This window comes from Lates calcarifer, linkage group LG5 (genome assembly GCF_001640805.2).
Source record: "Lates calcarifer isolate ASB-BC8 linkage group LG5, TLL_Latcal_v3, whole genome shotgun sequence".
Classification (NCBI taxonomy): Eukaryota; Metazoa; Chordata; class Actinopteri; family Centropomidae; genus Lates; species Lates calcarifer.
Genome location: NC_066837.1, coordinates 4,211,754 through 4,229,509, shown reverse-complemented (window position 1 = coordinate 4,229,509; position 17,756 = coordinate 4,211,754). Strand labels below are relative to the sequence as shown.

The 17,756-nt window shown below is 40.0% G+C and overlaps 1 long non-coding RNA gene and 1 other non-coding gene across 2 annotated transcripts; one reads left to right on the top strand and one right to left on the bottom strand.

The window, feature by feature from the left end:
• Nucleotides 1-172: 172 nt before the first annotated feature.
• Nucleotides 173-16,157, top strand: LOC108887166 (uncharacterized). Its single transcript, XR_001961562.2, has 4 exons — nt 173-231; nt 801-889; nt 10,070-10,217; nt 15,475-16,157. It is a non-coding gene; the product is annotated as an uncharacterized LOC108887166 (long non-coding RNA).
• trnac-gca (transfer RNA cysteine (anticodon GCA)) lies at nt 6,366-6,437 on the bottom strand. Its single transcript has one exon. It is a non-coding gene; the product is annotated as a tRNA-Cys (tRNA).
• Nucleotides 16,158-17,756: the final 1,599 nt, after the last annotated feature.

Sequence of the window (17,756 nt, the reverse complement as noted above, 5' to 3'; positions counted from 1 at the left end):
TCAGTGTTCAACATGGAATTCCCAGTATGTCAGAGAGGAAGGAGACGTACTCTGCATGTGTGTGTGTGTGTGTTTGAGCAGGTGAAATAATGTAGAACATATCCGCAGCTTGCACAGCTGTCTGTGACACTGCGAGTCACAGGTGTGTGATATCATGGTCTCTATTTTTGAGTCGTTGCAGAGCCAGGGGGAAACACGGAGGCAACACGACTGCAATGTCATTTTCACCAGGTAATCAATTTCCTCTTCCTTTTTTGTGCATATGACCATAATAATATTTTTTTTTATGTGACTCGATTAAAAGATTATGGTGGTTTTATTTTTAACTTTTTAATCTTTATCTTGTGTCCCACTGACAAGCTTTATGTGAGTGGTTACATCCTTATAAATCTTAAAAATCAAATTAGTTTTGCACTTCCAATGTGTTGGGGCGCTCAGAAGAGAATAAATAAAAAGAGAAGAAAAGCAGAAGCATTTGAATGTTATTTCTGTGTGCGTCAATGCCAAAAAAATGCTTGATCCTAATTTTCCCATAATTCAACTCAACAGTGTTTCTTTACTCCCTCCTTGCCTAGCAAACACCTTTGTCTTTCAAGCTTCAGCTTTGTAACACAGACGCTTTATATTTAAAATGTATGCTATCTCAGCCAAGCTGAGAAATCCCTGGTGACGTCACCGGGCTCGATTTCTCAGACTTTAGAAAGAAGACAGTATCCTCAGTTTCTCAGTGTTCTCACACTTCATTAATGGTAAACTGAATCTCTGACTATAAAGAATGCTCTATTTTATTTTCCCTGCAGGAAATCCAGTGTTCTGACCTACAATCAAAGGCAGGATAAGTGAAATGGGACTCAACCCAACTGGACCTGGCAAACCACAAGTCTCACTGGTGAGAAATGAAAACTACTCTATGTTGTGCTGCTGAAAATCATCTGCATTTCTCTTTGACCAAAAACCTGGCCTTTGAAATGAGCACGGATGGGCGAGTAACTACACATGTCTGTTGGATGTGTTTGTATGACTGTACCTCTCTGTGAGTTTGTCTGAGCTCAGACACATTTACTGACTTAGTTAGTGCGTTAAGATGGAGCACTGATAATGGTTTGATGGGATCCAGACTCACCTACTTTCAAAAGCCCTAATGAGTTCAAACCAACAAAGACAAACTATTTTGCTCTGACTAGACAGCCAGTACAGATGTAATTAAAGTAATCAGACAGTCACATTTAGTAAAAAACAGAGGAGTGGCTTGTATTGGGTGAGTTAAAGTCAGAATACCTGTCTGTCTGTTTCGGATCCTTTGAAGGGTGTGTCTATCCAGTCTTATTCATTCCACTTATTTGATTCTCTTTTCACTCTTCTCTCTTCTCTCTGCACTACTTCCCTTTTCAAACCTCACTGAGCATGTGCTTCTGTGTGAGAGTGTTAATTAACTTCCTGTCCAATATCCTGATCTAATTAATAGAGTGAATTTCTTTCCTCCTGTCCTCTTGCCAACTTCCTCTGTCACCACAGCCTGTTGCAGGATGAGGCAAACAGCCGCTGTGCTGCCACCAGAGTTCAAACCAGGGTCACAGACTCAACTCACAACATCTACAACTCATTCTGCTGGTGTCTAGCCAGTCTGTCTAATTCAGAACTGTACTGGATCTGTATTGAAGATCCCACAGGATCAATAGCAGAAAAGGTTAATTTACAGTCTACCAACCACAGAGAAATAGTTATAGTTTTAAAATTCTACTGGCAAGTAGGATATAATTTGAGGCCAGTGATAATGAATAACAACATGGGTAAACTGTGTCTCATAGCATTTATCTATAATGTTTTTATAAAAATGTTATCATTTGATTTTCTTAAAAACAAGAAGCAATACTTTATTTTGAAATAGCTTATTCCTAATCTTTGAAAACTGTACCAAAATGAATCAAAGACTCGGATGCAATAATAATTTTCATTGACCTCTTGCTCTTGTGCAGGTGAATGCAGTTGTTCCAATTTACTTTTACCTAATGAAGGTAATGAAATTGAGTCAGCATAAAAATTCATTCATATATTATTTCTGCATCACTTTGCTTTGATACTGTTTCATGTGATGTGATTTATTTCATCCAATAAGGCAGCTGAAGGCTGCCTCTGCTGCCATCATTTGTAGATCACAGTCAAGGGTAAAGGCTTTTGGTGCAGATTTCAATTGAACCTTTTTGTATTTGCTTCATTCTTGTTGGGAATGTGAAACTGCATTTAGACGAACACAAGACACTACACATTTTTCACTGAAACCCAGACTAATGAAATTCTTTGACGATTACCAGCTGCAAAATGCAGACACCCCCGCCGATTCTGTGTTTGGAGACACAAACACTGAACAGCTGGTGTCTGAGATACAGCTGGCCTTTACAGTGAAAGGGTAATAAATTCATGAAGAAAACGTAATTGTATGATGAAACGAGTGGCTGAGCAAAGAAAATTTCATTCTGCAGCTGTAGTCAGGGAGGAACATTATTATCATATCACCAAAGTGTGACACTGACTGATTTCTTTGGGCTAAGACATCAATAATTACACATCTATCTATCTATTAATAATGAACTCCATGAATATATGTCATGAAGTTATGTAAGTGTAAGTTGGGTAAACTTGGATCAAAGAAGTTTAACTTCAGCTACATCCCTAGCAGGAGTCTGATCAATCCCATATGGACTGTCCTGAGGAGTGTATGTGATGCTGAACCATCACCAAAACATACTGATCCAACATCAGTCATTGGTCTGAACATGTGTGTCAATAAGTATAGACTGTATAAACCCATCAACAGTTAGTGTGATTAGGAAAAAAGAGTCATACTGCACCCTGAAGAACACAGTGGTACCAGAATAGTAAAAAAAACAGCAGAAAACTTGGCCAAAGTGGGAGTATGAGTAATATGTGGTGGTGTTTCCCTCCCAGGTCTTGATTTAGATTTTACAATATCATGTTCCATTTTGGGCCTCATATTGTATTTGAACTGGTGTTAATCAAATTTTAAGTGTGACCCAGAAAAACATGGCCGCCCATTGGCATTGTTGTGGCTCTGTGAATCACCTCGCAGTTTCTTTCTCAAAGAAGGCTTTGATGAGATGGAAAGCAAATGAGGGAGCACTGAGTCAAGGGAAGGCATGAGGGAGGAAACGGAGGGAGGAGGAGGAGGGAGGGGGGGATGCTGAGAGGAGAGGAAAGGAGCGGGAGAGAGGGAGGGCAGAATCATGGCTGTATTGTTGTGTGTTTTCCCAACGTCAACAGCAGAGGAAGTGGAACAGAGCAGCTAAATATACAAACAGCACAATGAGGCAGCGAGCGTGGAGCAGCTGTGGAACATGGCTGTCACCAGGTTCAAGAGTGTGAAACACTGAGCACCAGCTTTTATTCATGCAGGAAGAGCTGACTGAGTGTACACGCTGGTTCACAGATTCACATCCAGACAGTCAACAATCACACCTGTGAGCTTCACAGTCAAACCTCAGTCTGTCAAGGTCAAAGATATCAGCTACGAGACACACACTGTATAATTCAAACAGACACTGTTTTCCAGTCATGTCAGTGCACTCAGTTACTTGTCACTTACTTGTCACAAGTTAAAACTAAAAGGAACTAATCACTCTCAGTTTCAGTTCATTCCAGACTTAAAAAGCAAAAAAGACCAGATGATACAAACATCCTAAAACAAACATCATTCATTATTCACACCATCACATATCCATGGGACTCTCATACATCACCTTTTATTTATCCATTTATTTATATTTTTTGTAAAAACTACATTATGGCTGTGTGTCAATGCAGCTGCTGTTACTCAGTTTTTTTTTGTTTGTGCATTAAGCTCTGAAATAAGAGACAGTTTACTCAAGTAAAAGTATGAATGCCACACTGAAAAAAATGTAACTGCTTTACATACTACAATTGTCATAGTGTGGTGGACTAGAAGGTATAATATTTCCCTCTGGATTGTAGTGGAGAAGAGGTTTAAGTAGCATGAAATGGAAATACTTAAGTATAGTATAGTACTTGAGTAAATGTACCAAGTTACGTTCCACCACCAGCTGTGAGTGAGGGAGTCAAATCCAGTGGACACAAAGTAAGTCTACGCTGTGGAAAAGAATAATGAGTACTTGATTTGTCTCAGAAATTGGTTAAAGAATGCTAAAGCACCAGTCTGCTCCTTCAAAGTAAAAGCTGGTTTGTGAAAAGCCAGAAAACTAGAATGGCTAAAAGCTAGCTGGCTTGCATGGCAATTAAAATGTAAGACATGTTTAACATATAATTAAACACCACATACAGGTTCACACTGTTGTCAGACATTTCTCATGAAAACATGAATTTCCTGTGAAGAAGAGCCTCAGGGATTCATGGATGTCCTGTAAGCTAGAATAGCTGGAAATGTCCAGACTCCATATACAGTACTTAAGATAATGTGATATTACTGTGTGTGTGTGTGTGTGTGTGTGTGTGTGTGTGTGTGTGTGTGTGTGTCTGTGGTTTCCCCCCCATGTCCAGGTCATGTGGTAACTGGACCTCTTGTCCACGGGAAAAAACAGGAAGAATAGCAGCAGACGTTTTTTCCTCATTACCGTGGCAACAGCGGATGCTGTTGTTTTGTTTTTATATGGACCTGTTGCATGACTTGATTAGTTATAAACACATGACAGCATGACTGGACAACATCATCTCCATCTGTATTGACTTATATGTGCCATTTTACTCACAGCACCTGACAGCAGCATGAGTGTTTACAGTTTCCAGCACAGGAGGCTGAGCCATACAGGTTCATGTAGCCTTCATCGTCATTTCCTATACTCTTCCCCCTCCTCTCCATCCTGCATCACTTGTTTCTTGCCTCTCCTTCTCTTTATCCTCCTCTTCCTCTCATCCTGTCATCATTCCATATGAATATTCCCTTCGGCTTCCTTCCTTCCTTGAGGTCAGTTGCATCAAAATAACTATGAGATGACAGCTTATAACTGTAGTCCAGACTAGAAATCTAGAAAGAGATCCTGTGGTGATAACTTATCAGATATGCAGTCTTTTCCCTCTCACTGTGCCTTTTGACAACAAAAACACTCATGTTGTTTCTAAAACAAAGCACAGCTCTCTTGGTGGCCGATCTGCTCTCAGCAGAATGATCAGTGGATACCAGCGGTCATTTAATTTGTTCACTGCTAATGTTTTCACTGTGCTTCACTAATGAGCTATGATGCTAATCCTCACACAACATAATCATATAATGAAGTCTCCTGACTTTAGAGATCCCTTTACTTTTCAGTGAGATGGATAGTCATTTGATGCAAAGGCATTTATATTTTTCATCATCTGGTCAACATTTTACTTTGGATAATGACCAAACACCTGCAAAACTAATGACATTCCCAACAGGCTCAGCTGTGTTTTGTGATAATTAGGAAATATCAGCACGCTGATATTTGAGCTGCCTCTACTCAAATAATCCTTTTTTAAAGCGTATACACATAAGCAGTTGACTGTCATGTGTTGTTATCAGGGTCTGGTGATGATAAATAAGTGTCATGACTTTTGAATAGGTATAGCGTAGTGATACAGTCCCCCTGAGTGTTCTCTGCATCATACTGTGGGTAACAAGAACAATTCAAGAATTCTGGATTGTAATCACAAGAAAACAAACATGATTTTTAACATGTTTATTATTGGTCAGTGATCAAAAGGTCTAACAGGTCTCTGTATCAGGGAGTATAGCTCAGTGGGCCCTCTAGACTGACTATGTAGTTGAACTGTCTTCCTTCTTAACTGATTGTGACATGAACTCTCTCTTAAACTGGGCTGATTGATGTGAGGTGGTCTAGCTCAGTGGTGGGGCATTTGACTGCAGATCAAGAGGTCCCTCCGCTCAAATCTGAGTGCCCCCTAAATTTCTTCTAAGGCTGAAAAGCTTTTATGCTCATCAGTGAGTGGCAGCCTTGATCCCAAGATTCCAGCATTGTTTTGAGCTGAGGCAGCTGAGCCCATGGACCTCTACACCCTTTGGTTTCACAAAAACACAACTGGATATGAAGGCACAATGTTGCACAGAGAAACAATTCCAATACAGAATAAGCACTGGCTAAAGTAATCTTCTACCAACAGCCCCTCCAGACTTGAAAAGTGGCTGTAAAAAGTTCCTGGTTTTGTCCTTTATGATAAAACAACAGCTATTGGCAGCTGGAATTCATGTCTGTTATTATGAAATCCATTATAACAGTACAGTCATTTCTCCTCTTTCAGAAGATTCCAGACAGTCCACTTTGCTTAAGTTCAAACATTTTATCAAACTAATGGAAGACCTGTGCTTGAATTAAATGCTGACACTACATTGCCAATGAAGGGGGCACCCAGATTTGAACTGGGGACCTCTTGATCTGCAGTCAAATGCTCTACCACTGAGCTATACCCCCTGATGGTAGACAAACTATTACACCTATCAATCAGTGAGGCACTGATCACTGAGTTGGTTTTTCACTGCTTATTTAATGAGCAATAAACACTTCAGACATCACTCAGATCATCCCACATCTCTCAGCGTCAAACCAAACATGAACACAATCCTGCTTTTTGGACACTAGAGCTATTAGAAATTACTGGAACGAACTGTGCCTTTAACACATAAACATAAAGCCTCAAACACTGTTGATAAACATCTAATACAAACTGATCTAGGGAAAAACATTGAGTATGCAAACATACAGAAACATACCCACAAACCTAACACCAATAACAACATTCTGCTGCTATTGGTTATCAAACACAAATATCAATAGTGTGCCAAAACAGGTCCAGTTCCACTATTTCTGTCACAACCACAAATGATATGTAAATACACTGAGATAACAGACAAAAGCATAATGCAAGAGGAGCTGCAGGGAAAGCATGCAACTCTGTCAAACTGTCCTGTGCTTACAGGGTGAGTGTGGGAGTGACAGTCTGGTGTTAGTGCTCATTAGTCTGGTTAATGAGGTGAAGGTGGATGCTCGCTGTTTTTATAGAGGGTTAGAGACACATGGACGGAATCAGAGAAGAAGAGGCAGCACTGAGATCTTGTCTAAACTTCAGACTCATTTTAAGAAGGGGATACAAGTGTGATGTGATGCAGTGATACAGTACAATATGCCGTGATAAGATTTAATATGATGCAGCGTGATGTGATGCAATCTAATCTGAGAACACAATCCAATATGATATAATTTAATACAATACAATGTGGTATAATGCAATGCATTGTGATAATATACTGCATAGTGCATGATATGTGATGCTACATGATTGATTTGATACAGTGAGTTGTAAATAAATATAGTGCAAGCAGGATGATGCAATATGGTACAACACATTACAACATGACACAACACAACTGAAAAGGCTGATGAAGTAGAAAAGACAGAATAGCATAGGAATCATCCAATTTAGTTGTTTTTTTTGTCTTGATTTTAAAAATTGTGTGTGTGTTGCACAGCAGTGGAGAATGGTAAGAAACCCCCAGTAGATTGCTAGATAATCTTTGGAATATTGAGCCTGTATCCTGTGATCTGAGCATATTTGTGAGAATGTAAGGTCTCAAGAGTTATGCCCAGTCCAGAGGCACAAATCTATGAAGAGTTGTATTCTTTGTTTGTAGTCTGACCGATAAGAAGAGGGGACAAGTGAGGACAGAATCTGAGTTATGTGTCCACATTTTTGTGGTTTTAACAAGAATTCTTGCAGCTGCCTTTTGGACTAATTGGAATACATGAATGAGAATTTCTGCATCTCAATGTTCTGGAAATGTGGTGGAGGAAAGCTAATTAGGTAATGTTGCTGATGTGTTTCTCAAAAGTTAGATAGAAGTCAGGAGTGACACTCAGAACTTAAAACACAAACCTGTTCAGATTACAGCCAGTTGTAAAAGGACTATTGTATATTCTAAGCAAGGGTACTATTAACAGTGTGTGCTATGTTACGCTGCTACATCACAGTGTTATATTTCCCAGCAGTTTTTAATATCTGCATTCCTTCACACCTTTAAGCTCCTCTTTTCTTTACCTCCTCACCTCTTAAAGTGTGGGTGGCTCCGTTCACAGGTGTAGCACTTTCTCCACACACACACACACACACACACATACATACACACTTTGATCTGAGGGGTGGTTTGTTGAAATGGTGGGAATTTCCACTTGTATCACTGTAGGTGGGTTGCCTTCCTCTACCTTCCAGAAAGAAAAAAATAATCTTCAATTCCTTTTTCCTCCAAGTCTTCTGAAGCTTCATGAGTTTTGCCCTCTGGGGTTGGAAACCCTGCACTCTCCTCCTCCTCTTCCTCACTCCCTTTTTTCTTCCTCTTCTGCCTCCTCTTTCAATCCTCCCGTTGTTCATCGCCCTCTGATCCATTCACAACCAGGCCACCAAGTGTTTTCCATAGGTCTCCTATAGGTCTTGGTGTCATACATCAAACAGCCCCTTCATGCTCTTTCAGAACATGTTCACTGTGTTGCTAACAGCTTATATGAAGGAGAGTGAATGAGGCTCCCTGTCTTTCTCCTCTATCTTTCAACTGATCTATTAAGAGGAAAAAGAAGAAAAAATAAAGACGTAATGAATGAGACTTTCATGTAAATGTGGAGCAATGATGGCCTACCTTGTGTGCAAATTAGAGCAACGAAGCTTTGACAGGGTTTTCTGTTGTAAAAACAGATGATGGCCTTGAAACAGAGAGGCACCTCCTTTACCCAGGCCCTCCACCTCTCTGCCCTCTCTGGGAGAAAGTTAGAATTTACTGCTCTGGTTTTAGACTCACACCAAAATATGGGCTGGATGATGCACAAGGTGACAACAAATTAAATTTAGAAAAATAAAGCCCCTTTTCAAGAATTTCCTCACTTCAGCTGCAGTGGTTCCTCTTTCCAAGGTAATTAGATAAAAGCAGTGAGCAACTAAAAAACAGTTTTAAAAAAGCACATTTTAACTACTAGTTCATTTTATATTTAGTCCTGAGTTTGCAGAACAAAGACAGCACTTGTGCAAAGATGCATTTGGGAAATTCAGCTCTCATTTAGATTGTATTGGTATCCTGAGGAACATTTTAACAGACACAAGCAAAGAAAGAATCAGGGTTAATTTACAGTGAAGGGGTTGTGGTTAAAGAGACTTTAGTGTAACTTAAATGTCACAGGTGCAATCTCCCCAGCAGCAGTGACGAGCCAGTTGTCCTGATGAAGCCTGCTACAAATGAGTTTCTTCCTCCTTCTCGACAAAAACACAGCTTAAAATCAAAAGAAAAATGCTGCAGGCTGAGAGACCTGAAATTACTCAGAACTTTCCTGCACCTGTGCTTCCCATCTCTCTGAATCTAGCAGTTAACCTTTTTTCGAGATGAACGACTTTCAGTGAAGCACGACCACAGTTCTTTCCAGCCGCGGTTATTTTCCCAACATGAGGGCAAACAGACAAAAACGAACTTGGATTCGAGTTCTTAATTTTGGAACAAAGCATCATAAGTGTCACAGAAAAAGCACAAGCTGGTGTGAATGATGAGCATGCACACGTGCGCACACAACCGTGGCTCAAAAAGCACGTACACCAGACACAAGCACACATATCACACATGCTCGAAGGAAAGCCACTTCCCTAAATTTGCCATCTGGGGATGTTTTGGTGGTTTTTCTGTGCAAATTTGCACAGTTGTGGTTTTTACAGAGCTGCTAAGAAAAGTCTGTATGGATATGTGGAGCAGTGGAAATGCGTCAGCAGAGGAGGAATATTAACCTCTCAGGACAAATTCATCCATTCACACACAGACTACACTATACTGGGTTTGTGTTTAAGAGGGTGTGTATGACCCTGGATAGTTGGGGTCACTTTCTTGAATTTAGTTCAGACTTCTAGTCCAGTCTTTGTTTTGATTGTACAGAGCAAATAGGGTTTGGAGATTTTTTTTTGCGAGATTGATGAGTTTGTTTTTTTTTTGTTTGTTTGTTTTTTTTGTCTTCTGAACAGGTGAAAATGCAACTAAACGTAATATCTCTGTATTGCTTTTTGTTTCCGTCTCTCTCTTAAGGCCTCTGCATGACCCTGCAGCAACCTGTTGCCCCAAACATTTCTACTGACCTGAAGACCTGCATCTTGTTTTGCTTTTGAACAGTTGCGGCTTTATTTGGATTTACGAATGGCATCTCAAATGACTTCATATGTGACCCCAGACTGAGGTAAGTCAGCCAGTAAGTTTGGTTTCATGTAAAGCATAACAGTGGATCTCAGTTCATTGCTCTGAACCTGGTTGATCGTTTTATATGGGATTCTGCCATATTGTGGTGTGTATCTAGAGTTTAACTACATCCACACTGCACAGCCAAGTAGTTCTACTATGCATAATACTGTCGTCACTGCCCTGCATACTGTATACTTCAAAAATTACACTTAGAAAAAATAAAAACCTCAGATTTTAAAGAGTTATATAAACTGCAATGGCAGGAAAATTTAAATGATCAGTTTGGATGTAGTTGGGTTTCACTGGACAGAATTACAACAATCAAAGGTCTTGTAATTCCTAGAAAGACAGGGGAAAGAAAAATAGGTCAGAACTGGAGGGCAGGTGAGGGGGTTAATGAAAGATGTAAAGGGGGATGGAGGGAAGAAAGGACGAATGAATGAGAGAGAGAAAGAGAGAGAGACTGGAGGAGAAAATGATGACTGTCAGGTAAAACTATTTCTGGAATGCACCTTCACTTAAAACCTAACCAGGCAACACACACACACACACACACACACACACACAGTGACAACCTAACCTGTTTCTACAGTATTTGATAAGGTAATAAGGGCATTGGGTTTCCACTCTCCTTCTCCACAAACACTATCTGATTTACAGGACTTCCTGCTCGCTCCCTACATTCTTTGATATTAATACTTCACTGTACGTGCTGCTTTGTGTGTGTGTGTGTGTGTACTCATGCCAGAAACTGTATACACCTTATAAATGTCAGTCCTGCAGAGGGGTGTGTTTCTACAAAGACATTTGTTATTATTTGAATATTTTATCTGAAGTATAAATAATGTAAAAATTGCTTTCTTTGAGTTTTGTATGCATTACAGGAGGTGAGTTAGTATATTTCTGGTATTTGATGTATTGTACAGCAGTGTCAATAATCCTATGTGGGGTGGACCAAATGAATGGCAGGACATGGAGATAAAAACTAATGATCTATCTAACTATGATTTACACAGCGTTGTTAGCTGTTGCTTTTTTGTCATGATTGAAATCAGTAACACTGAGGGTTATGTTGCAGACATGGTGCTGTGAGTTTGCTTGTTTGCTGCCATCACAACTGGGTCTATGAGAGAGAGACAGCTTACACTTATTAAACTATAGATATCACAGTGACCCCCCCCAAATGTGTAAAGCGGCTCTGATTGATTGTTTCCATAATTTTAAATGACAATGTGACAGTTTGACAGGGATCACTTGTAGTGATGAGCTGTCAACAATACAGTACACAACATGTGCTACGTATGCTTATTAATATTTGTAGCATGCATGGAAATTGACTGTGTTTTCTAGCAATGATGGCCCAGAAATGTCACTCACACACTGCCACAGGAAACACCCCCGAGTTTCACTAATTTATCCTCCTTTGAAAAATGGAAAAGTATGTGCACTAGCTGCAGTATTATTTTAGTTCATATTTGTGTAGAGAAATCCTATTTAAGACTTTAATGTCATGTTTCTGTTGATGTTGTGTTGACTTCCATTCTCCCTGTTGCTGTCCCATCCACTATCCTCACTGTTTCCTGTTTACATGAGAAGACTTCCTCTGAACATTAGCGACTTCACACCAAACGGCCACAGATCTGTCTTCTCTCTCTCTCTCTCTATCTCTCTCCACAGATAAATCCATAAACAATACCAGAGGGGGGTGAATGAAGTATCACTCGCCTCCCTTCTGCTCCTTTGTCCTTCTGAAGGAACTGATCAATGGTGGAGGGTAATAGCAGGAAGCTGAAAGTTAGAGCGGCTCAAATGGCCAAAATTTTCTTTCATCTCTCTCCCTTTCAAGATGGTTTAGTGTGTAATACAAATACACATAAACGCACACATTTAAACACATGCACACACACCGTTCTGAGAGCTCTCTAATGTCCTGCCATGCAGGTGTGTGCTAATCTTCTAAATCCAATAATAATGGCAATCTTGATCTTCATATGAGCCAACATAAGATCAATGGAGCAGCTGTATGTTGTGTATGTACGGATTAACCAGCAGGTACACACAAGTTTACACAAACACACACATATGAAGTAATACATACTGTCTTTGTACCATTCAGTCCAGTAAGAGATTTGTGGGATTTTTTGTCCCTGTTGTCTTTTAATTTTGGGGTAATTTAGTTTCAGTAGGTTGCATTGTACTGGCAGTTAATTGCTTAGGTTTTCCCATGAAGATGCTGATGCTCCTCTCAAATGTGGCAGTAGGGTTTTTCAGAGGATGGCATCATCATTCATCCAAAGTAAAAAGGTTTGTGCAGGATTGTAAGGCCAGTGGTACAGTGTGTAGTGCACTGTCAAGTTAAGTCAAGTCCATTTTTATTTATATAGCACCAAATCACATCTGAAGTTATCTCTAGGCACTTTCCATCTGAAAATAAAATAGCAGGGATTGAATGTAAAGTTTATATTTATATTGTGGCCCGGTCCTTCACTGGACTGTGCATTTTTTAGAAAAAGATGATTGAAACATTTTTGCAGGAATTTGCATTTATGTTTTCAGGCAAGGCCAAAAGTGAACCTCTGAAATGTCCCTTGTTGACTCACCAGTGCACTTTTGATGAGTGTGTAACAATGGGGACGACCGCTGTTGAATAGTTACACACACACACACACTTAGAGACTGTTTTATGACCCATTGTCAGTTAATGGAAAAGGCTATTCCAACATAACAGATACAGATCTGGGGAATTTACAGCACTGAGACAATGGAGAAAAAGGAGGGAATCAAAAGCAATGACATCACTACCTGAATCCCTGAGAAGTTTTTGAACATATTAAAAACGGGGATAGAGGAGGGATGCTGGAAACTATATTATGACAAATGACATTGTAAATTGAGCAGCATAATTTGATTATTCCTCTAGTTGGATCTTAAGAAACATGACTTGAAACAGTTAGGACAGAGCTGGAAGAACTCTGAAAAGGTCAAAGAAGAGCTGAGGGAAAAGAATTGACTGAAAAAGACAGAAGGAAAAAAGAGCCAGGGGATGGTAGGACTGTGGAAGGACAAGAAGAAGGTGAGAAAAGGAAGAGGAGAGGGAAGGACTGTTGGTGCAAAAGAAGGAAAAGATCCAGACAAAGAAGGGATGGAGCAGAGGAGTGAAGAGGAATGGAGAAAAAGAAGTATAAAGAGAGGGAGCAACTAGGGAAAGGAAAGAAGAAGGGCAGGGAAAGAGGGGGAAGGAAGGAGTGCTCAAAGAAGGAAAGGAAGAGAGAGGGAGGGAGAGAAAAAAGGGAAAATCCAAGTTCCCCATTAAACCACAGTTGAAAAAGTAACACCGCAGCCCTTTCATCAGTGGTTCAGTGTGTGTTCATGTGTGCATGCAGCTCTGTAGCTGCATGCCTGACGTGACGTGTGTGCATGTGTCTGGTCGCAGCCTGAAGGCACGACTGAGTGAGTGACTAATTGCGTTGTCTGCTCGCCATAACACACACGCACACATGCACACACACCGAAATTACGCAATCACCATCAGGATAATCTCCTCGGCCCGGTACTTTTTCCCCCCTAGAGGATGAATATCAACACGTCTAGATTACTCTCTCGTCTGGAAATCCTTCACTTTGCTTACCTAATCCCTGACCTCTGCTTACATTACACCATCCGTCCATGCGTGCATCCATCCCTCACTCCATTCCCATGCTCACCCAACACAGAATAACTAATCCGACACTTCTTGGAAAATTCTCATTTCTCCTTCCATCAGTGAGCTGTTTGGTTCGAATCCAAATTAAATTACAAAAGGATGCGGTCATTTTTAACATAATAAACCTGTCTGCATGGATTTGGATGTTTTGAAAAACATGGGCCACTCTTACCACCCAGTCAACTCACAAAAGTGCTTATTGACAGCACAATTTTTACACCACATTTGTCATCGCACCAAATGGATGTGAAGTAGACATTCGTTCATTTCGGTTACTTTGACTCATTGTGCTGATGACCAATACAATGTTGACCTCTCAGGGGGTGAAAACAATGTGGAGCTCAAAACTGAGGAAGCTGAATTTCTGTTTCATAATACTGTACATCTCCACTGACATAAAAATTGTAACAAATTGATGAGTTGGTCTAAACTGGTGTGACTGTATGTTCTTCAGAGTGTTTTGTCTTTGCAGTTGGAGGTTGCTCACTTCATCCTGAGTTGATTTTGTCCTTATCCATAAAATTCACTAAAACTCTTGTCTAATGTTGTTTTTTAGCTGTAATCTCTGCTCCCCTCTGTCCTGCTGTTGAGATTGTGGAATGGTCATGGATAAAAGAAACAACAGAGACCACTGGTTTCACATGGGAACCAAGCTGCAGTCTCCTGTGTGAAAGTCCTGTGTTTTTTTGACCCATCCATCCACTTCCCCTGAATGTGGACTTTTTGGCAATTTATACTACTTCACCTGACTTCTTCTTTTGCTCCTGTCATTATTGCTATGGCTACATGAGATCTCCTAACAATAAAACGTAACTATGGGTCGTAATAAGCTGCTGCACAGGCGACCAACTGGGTCATTTTTTACAAGAAGACAGTCTTGTGTGCAAATTGTCAAAGGCCTCTAGTGGCCATAGTAGTTATAACCCTAGCAAAGGGCGAAGTCAGGTGACATTGTTAGAGAGCAACTAAGTCTTCCTGAGGAAGAGGTAAGGGTGAACGGATTGATTGAGAAAATATTTGACTTTGACGTTGGAGACCTTTGTTCATCTCCTAATTCAAATGTTTCTTCTAACCATGACCATGATCCTCTCTAACCTTGTAGAGTTTCTCTTCCTATTAAAAATATCAATGATGATCTACAATATTTCTATATAAATTAATGACCAATATGCAAGTACGGGATTCATAGTGACAGACAGGGATGCGTGAAGAAGAAAGGAACGATTGTATCCTTAATCTGTTGTAGTGTTGAAACTCATACATGTTGAAATTACCTTCCCTTGCTGTGGTCTTACAGTATTCAGTGTAATATTTGAAAGTACTTTGATGTAGTCTGTTTGTGTTTGGTGTTGCAACAGTCTAATTTCCTTATGGGGATCATTAAAGTTTCATCTTACCTCTAATGTCGTGAATGAAGGCTTTAAAGAAGTGTATGTCGTTTGCTGTGGTGGCCAAAGTCCCTGCTGTTTAATGTAGAGCAGAACTCTTTCATCATTCCTCACACAAATACAGATATGAGCGAAAAGTAATATCTGCTTCCTGTTTATTCCAGGGGCTGAAGGAACATTGTGATCTGTGACACACAAACTTACCACACTCACAGCCGTGAGGTTAAGGGTTAACACCTTCATCCCGCCTGGTTCCTCCCTGGCTGTTCATTTTTTGCAAACCAGGTGTGTCCATCTTCTGTCCTTCACTTACTGTGTTTGTCCATAGAGTAATGATCAGCTGTGCACATCAAAAGTCACTCACTGACAAAGCATCAGAGTTAATGTAAGAAAATGATAAGTTCACATTGTGGCCTTCAGCTTTATGTTATAGCCATCTGTTTTACATTTTTACACTTTGTCTCTGATGAAAGGTTTAGGCACCTAACACTTCTTGCTTAAGGTGGGGAAAGATGTTTCACTCCTACTGTTGTTACTTTGAGGGGACAGAGGTTACTCTCATGAGTCTTGTCAGAAAATTGTAAACATTAGGTTGTTGTTTTAAGAGTTTGAACAAACCTATCTTGCCCTTACTTGTATTTATGTCTTTCTATCTTTTCAATCACTTATGCTGCTGCAATGATGTCAGTTTCCCACATTGTGGGACTAATACAGGATTATCTTATCTTATCTTAAACTATCAGTGCTGTCATTTTTTATTTAAAGCAGTCTCAACAAGAGTTATGCCAAGTTCCGAATGATTTGTTGAAGGAAACAGGACCAAAACACTGCAATATAAAGTTTCTGAATTTATCCAAAATTTACCAACAATCTGATAATGAACTGATTCAACAACTGAATGTATTTAAGCTTTGTGAGTGGATGTTTCCTACCACAGTGCTCCTTGTAAGCACCACTTGACCTCTCTCTTCACTTTTTTAACACATTCTTGCATTTTTGAGGGTTCTTTTTTAAATAAAGAAACAACATGCTTTCAGTGCAGCTTGTGTTTGTTCTGATGATTCATCCAGGAGAGTTTCATGTCCATCCAGGTGTTCAAAATGCTTGAATGGCCAAGTTCTCCATGCATTAAATAAATGAGTAAGACTTCTGTGTCTCTGTTTACCGTGATATACTGTAACTCCAACCTCTATTTTATTCTATTAGAGGACAAATTGTTTTAATAAGCAGTTAATCATTAGAGTTAAGAACATGCACAAGTTAAGTCAGTTTGTTGGAGGATGAGAGCAAAAGTCACTCTCTCTTTCCCTCTGTCTATTATCTGCCCTGTGAGGACACTTTCTAAGAACACACACACACACACAAACACACAACACATACTATTCATGAAGTTTCTTGCGTACTCTTGCCATTAGCTGTATTTCAAGATTTAGGGATGATGAAACATGCTCAGACATATACAGAGAACTCTTAGCTAACGTTTATCATATAGTCTGTTCTTTTATGTGGCATGTCAGTGATGTTTATGATCGCTAGCAGCATTTTCACCTCCACGTATCTACAGAGAGAGTGTGTGTGTGTGTGTGTGGGGGGGGGGGGGGGGCGGGGGGGGGGGGTAAGTGGGGGGGGGGGGGGGGGTCTTGCCGGATGAAAATGGAGTGTTAGCTCTGAAACACAGAACAAGTGAAAATCAAAACACAGACAGCTGGTCCCACACACAGAGTGGATAGTTTATTGTGGAAGAGTTAGCACAGACAAATAGAACCTGAAAGGGAATATAGATGAGACAGATATAAAGAGGTGAAAGACGGGGCAGGAAAGAGCAGGAAGGAGAAGAGGAATTCATAGCCACTGTCATCCTGATGCATTTTGATTGGTCATGATGGGTGAGGTAAAGCAAGAGCAAATTAACAGGTTCTAATGATCAGCAATGTGACAAACCTCTGATTTTTTTGTATAAAAATATGCTGCATCTGGACATAACCCAACCACAATTATGGCTCATACAAAACATAATGTTTCGGTTGCAGTAAAGCTGTATAGAAAGTTGTCTTTTGGTGTGCCATTTTGGAGCACCACTGGAATTGCAAATAAATTATTATAACTTTTTCAAAACTGGCAAGGCACTATTAATATTCATTTTTGCCAAAATCTAGTTTTTGCATCTTAAGCTAATCCTGTAATGGATCATATATGTGTGCCCTCCAGCCACATGTGATACTGAATGTAAACGCGCTCTGTTTGTTTCAATGGGACTCATCAGTCAGTGCAAATTAATACACGAAGAACCCTAAAAGTGTGTTGTCCCATTGAGTAACTTGTGACAGTTAATGAATGACAGTGAATGCAAGCATGAAAGTTAAAAGAGGGCTGAAGGAAAAGGAAGTCAGTCAAAAGATTTTGGCAGCAGGAAAACATATGTCTAATGTCTACAGGTCATGGAAAA